Source organism: Lampris incognitus, chromosome 1 (assembly GCF_029633865.1).
Source record: "Lampris incognitus isolate fLamInc1 chromosome 1, fLamInc1.hap2, whole genome shotgun sequence".
Taxonomy (NCBI): Eukaryota; Metazoa; Chordata; class Actinopteri; order Lampriformes; family Lampridae; genus Lampris; species Lampris incognitus.
The window spans coordinates 8,231,915-8,238,526 of NC_079211.1; the positions used below are offsets into that span (position 1 = coordinate 8,231,915).

The 6,612-nt window shown below is 46.6% G+C and overlaps 1 pseudogene; it reads left to right on the forward strand.

Annotated features, from left to right (window-relative positions):
* Positions 1-4,190, forward strand: part of LOC130114416 (dipeptidyl peptidase 9-like) — a 10,757-nt pseudogene extending 6,567 nt beyond the window's left edge.
* Positions 4,191-6,612: the final 2,422 nt, after the last annotated feature.

Here is a 6,612-nt window from a genome sequence, read left to right on the forward strand (position 1 = left end):
TCAAATCTAACGTTCAACCGAGCTTTTAATGTGTTTTACTGCCGTGAACGGAGTCAAACCACACTTGTAGATCTCTACCACGCCGTATGAAGCTGACTGGGCATTTTAAACTGCAATACTCTCAGCTATTCGGATGGGGTTCGAAGTCGACGGGAACAAGACAGTAGGAAGCACAGGTTTCACCGCACAACAAAATCATGTTTGTATCATTTTCTAGGAAACTGTACCTTGTACTCTCTATGTGAATGTGTCTGAAGTGTCCGGATCTGTTAAACCTCTTTAAACGGGAGCTTCATAAGGAACCAGGCCAAATACATATCATATATATGAAATTCACCACAGCAGTTTCTCTGTTAACGCCAAATAATGGGGATATTTTTTGACTGTTCAATTTTAAACGTGCAAGTAGTTGAAATAATGAAAGAAAAAAAAGCATAAAATGTGCAAGTGCTTTATATAAATGTGCAGATCTCATAATTTATTACATCTAGACAGGCTGAAAGCAGCAGCCCTGCCCACAGCAGTCAGCCTGCACAATACAGAACTGAATGGAACAAAAGATGGGGAGCTGGAGGGTTTGGGGTCTCTTTTTGTCTGTTTGCTTGTGTTTTATATTGTTGTCATGGCATTTTAATATGTATGCATGGTTGGATTTAAGTGTGTATATATATATATATATATATATATATATATATACAGTGCATCCAGAAAGTATTCACACCCCTTCACTTTCCCCACATTTGTTATGTTACAGACTTATTCCAAAATGGATTAAATTCCTTTTTTTCCTCATCAATCTACACACAATACCCCATAATGACAAAGTGAAAAAGGTTTTGTAGAAATTTTTGCAAATTTATTAAAAATAAAAAACTGAAATATTGCATGTACGTAAGTATTCAAACCCTTTGCTATGACATTCAAAATTGAGCTCAGGTTAATCCTGTTTCCACTGATCATCCTTGAGATGTTTCTACATCTTGATTGGAGTCCACCTCTAGTAAATTCAATTGATTGGACATGATTTGGAAAGGCACACAACTGTCTATATAAGGTCCTACTGTTGACAGTGCATGTCAGAGCAGAAACCAAGCCATGAAGTCAAAGGAATTGTCTGTGGACCTCCGAGACAGGATTGCATCGAGGCACAGATCTGGGGAAGGGTACAAAAAAATGTCTACAGCTTTGAAGGTCCCCAAGAGCACAGTGGTCTCCATCATTCGTAAATGGGAGAAGTTTGGATCCACCACCGATGGCCTCACTGTCTCTCCATCCCACTTCTGTGAATTCAGGGGGCAGATGGGAATCCGCCCCAGCCAGGAAGCAAACCCGTGGTGCAGGCACCACGGGCAACTGCGCTAACCAGTCAACTAAAGGGTCCGACCCGTTCGCCAATCGGCTAGTGAGTCTACTCATTCATGATCCGTTACACTACCCCCCTCCTTCAGGAAGTGCGTCCCCGCGCTTCAGCACATCAGCTCCTCCCTTAAAGTTGATGTGTTGGAAGCAGGAAAAATTGGCAAGTGTAAGGATCTGAGCGACTCTGACAAGGACCAAATTGTGACAGCTAGACGACTGGGTCAGAGCATCTGCAAAACGGCAGGTCTTGTGGGGTGTTCCTGGTATGCGGTGGTCAGTACCTACCAAAAGTGGTCCAAGGAAGGACTACCGGTGAACCGGCGACAGGGTCATGGATGCCAAAGGCTCATTGATAAGCATGGGGAGCGAAGGCTAGCCCATCTTGTCTGATCCTACAGAAGAGCTACTGTAGCTCAAATTGCTGAAAAAGTTAATGATGGCTATGATAGACAGGTGTCAGAACACACAGTGCATCACAGCTTGTCACCACCGAAATCACCTACAATGGGTACGTGGGCGTCAGAACTGGACCATGGAGCAGTGGAAGAAGGTGGCCTGGGCTCTGTTTCAGAAAGTGGGTTTAGTGTAAACTCAAGAGTTAGTTGACTCAGAGTTGAAGGAAACTGTGGGTTTTCGCTTTCACAAATAAAAGTTCAGCTTATCTCTAAGGCCTGCAGACTGAAGGAAGTGTCAGACATGGTGTGTCCTTTTCTTGAAGAGCCAGTTGATATTGAAGCACAAATACGCCACAGAAATCGCCTTTGGGAGCGGGTGATCAGACCTCACTTGGAGGATTTATTCTCTGATGATCATCTGTTTGAGCGTTACCGTTGTTCTGCACACTCGATAATTTATCTGAACAATATTCTCAGCCCTCATACTGTTCCGATAATTCCCAGCACTGCTCCGTTAGAGAAAAAGGAGGTGCAAGTTGTATTATGGTACAACCCTATCATCAACTGTTATCTTTGAGCTGTAAACCTCAATAGGCCTCTCCGTATCCTCCCTCTCTGTGGTAGCTGGCAAGGTTTTTTTAATCATCCTCCTGTTATGTAAATTAGCAATTTTTGGGTTCTACTCTGGTCCATTATGAAAAATCTGTGGAGTATTAAGAGTACTTACAACTGCTTGGAGGTCTGTTATGGCAGAAGGCTCCACCACACAGATTACACCATCAGTAACTGGTAGAAGTTTAAGATCCATCCATCCATTATCCAAACTGCTTATCCTGCTCTCAGGGTCGCTGGAGCCTATCCCAGCAGTCATTGGGCGGCAGGCGGGGAGACACCCTGGACAGGCTGCCAGGCCGTCATAGGGCCGACATACACATACACACATTCACAACTAGGGACAATTTTAATATGGCCAATCCACCTGACCTACATGTCTTTGGACTGTGGGAGGAAACCGGAGCACCCGGAGGAAACCCACGCAGACATGAGGAGAACATGCAAACTCCACACAGAGGACGACCCGGGATGACTCCCAAGGTTGGACTACACTTGGGCTCGAACCCGGGACCTTCTTGCTGCGAGGGGACCACGCTACGTATACCGAAAACAAATTACGCTGGCCTATCTACCTATACCAGAATTCAATCAAATGATCATCATAAGCTGCAGAAGGAATTAAAATATCGCACAACAGGCTTCAGTCGTCTGTATAAAATCACTTCCTTGTTGCAACCGGGCTGCCACCACTGGGCAGGCGACTCCCAGCACGTAGAGGGAGACTTCAAATGTGCAATTAAGGAGGAAGTTACATTGACCAGTGGAGAATGGGAGGTTCTGGCTAGACATGGCTCCAAGTTCTAGGTGAATGAGGCGACCAAGCTCGTGTATCTCCGGGGAACCAGAGGCACGCCTCTGGAGCATCAGCTGTATGTTGTAAGCTACCTGGGGACACAGTGAGACTGACCAAGCCTGGCTTCTCTCATAGCTTCTCTGTAAGTCAGAACTTTGACATGTTTGTCAGCCACTAATGTCAGCAACCCCCCCCCCCCACGTATCCATGTCTACAACCTGACTGGCTCAGATGGCAACCCTCTACATATGGTCCCTGAGTTCTGGGCCAGCATGATGGAGTCACCAGGTTGCCCAGGAGATCACAACCCACCAGAGATCTTTTGTCAGGCTTCCAGTTGTACTGGATGGTATAGAAGCCTCACAACTTGCAACCTGGCAGGAAACACCCTACGGTTCTCCTTGTCTGCGGCGGTCCACAGGTTCAGCTGTTAATAATTCATTTAAGGGGATCAAGTACCTGCGTCTGAAGATGCTAGTAATTGACGGGAGGGGGGTCCTGTCAGAGGGGCCTGGAGTTTGAAGGAGCCCTGAACAACAAAATGGCCCAGGTAGAGATGGAAGATCAACTACAGGGACTAGTGTACGTGGCAGAGAGGTTTAACTTTGTGGACCTGAGCTGCGTCGCCATACACGGCTGGTCCTATGGGGGCTTCCTCTCCCTCATGGGCCTCATCCAGAGACCCAATGTCTTCAAGTTGGCTATTGCCAATGCCCCGGTAACTGTATGGCTGGCCTATGATACAGGCCATCCATACAGAGTGCTACATGGATGTGCCTGAGAACAACTAGCAGGGCTACGAGGAGGGCTCTGCCCAGCGAGCACAATCGCTCGCCGATTCCTCATGGCTTCCTGGATGCAAACGTGCATTGTTCCACACCAACTTTCTAGTGTCACAGATAATCCGTGCCGGGAAGCCCTAACAGCTACAGGTCCACCCCGCCATGCGGCACAGTATCCGCTGCCCTGAGTCTGGAGAGAACTACGAGATCATGCTGCTGCTGCACTTTTTACAACAACACCTCTGAAGCCGAGACGAGAGGGGAGAAGTGAAGTTTAAGATTAGACAGTTAAATGATAACTTTGCCCCCATCTAATCTGAATTGGTTTTACAACAGCGTGCAGGTCACGTCACAGTTTTTCACATGCGGAGCTCTGAGTCACCTTAAAATGGATTATGATGTCTGAAGGACAAGTAAGAATCTGAAAAAGTAACAGCAGTGAATCACAAAGAATTGTACCATTAGAAGTGAATCAGCGTGCCAAGTCGTGGATAACTAACCTCTTACGTAGGTCCTCGTGTCCTGGGGGTTGCTGGGTCAGATGAGCGTCCTCCAGAGATGCCTTCAGCAATGGGTCCCCCCCTGGTTTGACTGAGGGCCATCCATCTCTTCAGCCTCTGTGAGGAGTGGTGGTGGTGGAGGACCTCCACCCGTTGTTCAGGCCTCAGCCGTTTTTCTATTGGTTATAACGGAGGTCAAATTTGAACATATCCGGTAAGCACAGATGTGGAGACTTGTATGTGCGAAAGCATTTATGTGTTGCTTTCAAATAGGCAATATTAAATACTGGCAGTGTTGAGATGGCTGAAAAATGTTTTTTTATTTTGCTTAGAAAATGTCACTAACTACTAAAAGCTATCACATGTTGAATGTAGCCACTGAATGAAACATCACAACTGCTTGTAATGAAATTATACCTTACCTGTTTGAACTATAGTTCATCTTCAGTCGCTAACAAGTATGTTGTGTGCATGTTGGGTTGCACCTGCATACATATTAAACACACGCATGCATGCACACAAACACACACACACACACACTATATATATATATATATATATATATATATATATATATATATATATATATATATATATATATATATATATATATATATATATATATATATAAAATTATTGGAAGACTCAAGACAAAACTTATTTTTCCCTAAATTAATACTCACGCATTGACTTGGTCAGCAGTTTTCCACCACGCCAGCTCACCCCCCCCCCTTCTTCGCAATTGTATCCGGCCAATTACCCCACTCGTCTGAGCCGTCCCGGTCGCTGCTCCACCCCCTCTGCCGATCCGGGGAGGGCTGCATACATGTGGAGTCGCCAGCCGCTTCTTTTCACCTGACAATGAGGAGTTTCACCAGGGGGACGTAGCGCAAGGGAGGATCACACCATCCCCCCCCCCACCACCACTCCCTAAACAGGTGCCCCCACCGACCAGAGGAGGTGCTAGTGCAGCGACCAGGACACACACATACCCATATCCGGCTTCCCACCCGCAGACACAGCCAATAGTGTCTGCACTCTGCAGGGATGCCCGACCATGCCAGAGGCAACACGGGGGGGGGGGGGGAGGGGGGTCGATCCATTCTTCGATCGCCTTCTTTTTCTGCAGCTCCTGTATTGCTCTTTTTCTTAACTACAGACTCGTATTCTCCATACACATTTATTGACATTTCTAACTCCAGTGGGGTGAAGTGGGACAACCTTTTTTTTTCTCTCTCCGGTTGCCATGGTGAATTGCAGTATGGGGAGCTCCATTGATGATGGCATTTTATAGCCGTCACGCACACGCAGAGAGATGACTGAACTAACTCAGACCAGCTGCTCTGAAACCCAAAACCCTTGAGTCTGACAGCTGGATGCTGCTTGGCATTCTCCTCGTCACATTTTCCTTTTATATATCTTATAAATCCACATACGTTTTGTTAGCCGTTGCACGTTGTCCGTCTTGGGAGAGAGATCCCTCCTCGGTTGCTCCCCCTGAGGTTTCTTCCTGTTTTTAAAGTTGTTTTTTTTGGGGGGGGGGGTTGGTCCTTATCCAATGCAAGTCGGTGAAATAGAAATATGAAAAAAAAATATGAAAGTCAGTAGGAGCAAGACGGACTACCTGTGCATGAATGAGAGAGAGGACAGCAGAATGGTGAGGAGGCAAGGAGTAGCGGTGACGAAGGCGGATGAGTTTAAATACTTGGGGTCAACTGTCCAAAGTAACGGGGAGTGCAGAAGAGAGGTGAAGATGAGAGTGCGGGCAGGGTGGAGTGGGTGGAGAAGAGTGTCAGGAGTGATGTGTGACAGAAGGGTACCAGCAAGAGTTAAAGGGAAGGTTTACAAGATGGTGGTGAGACCAGCTATGTTATATGGTCGGAGACAGTGGCACTGATGAAAAGACAGGAGGTGGAGGTGGAGGTGGCAGAGATGAAGATGATAAGATTTTCATTGGGGGTGATGAAGAAAGATAGGATTAGGAAGGAGTATATTAGAGGGACAGCTCAGGTTGGACGGTTTGGAGACAAAGCAAGAGAGGCAAGACTGAGATGGTTTGGACATGTGTGGAGGAGAGATGCTGGGTATATTGGGAGAAGGATGCTGAATATGGAGCTGCCAGGGAAGAGGAGAAGAGGAAGGCCAAAGAGGAGGTTTATGGATGTGTT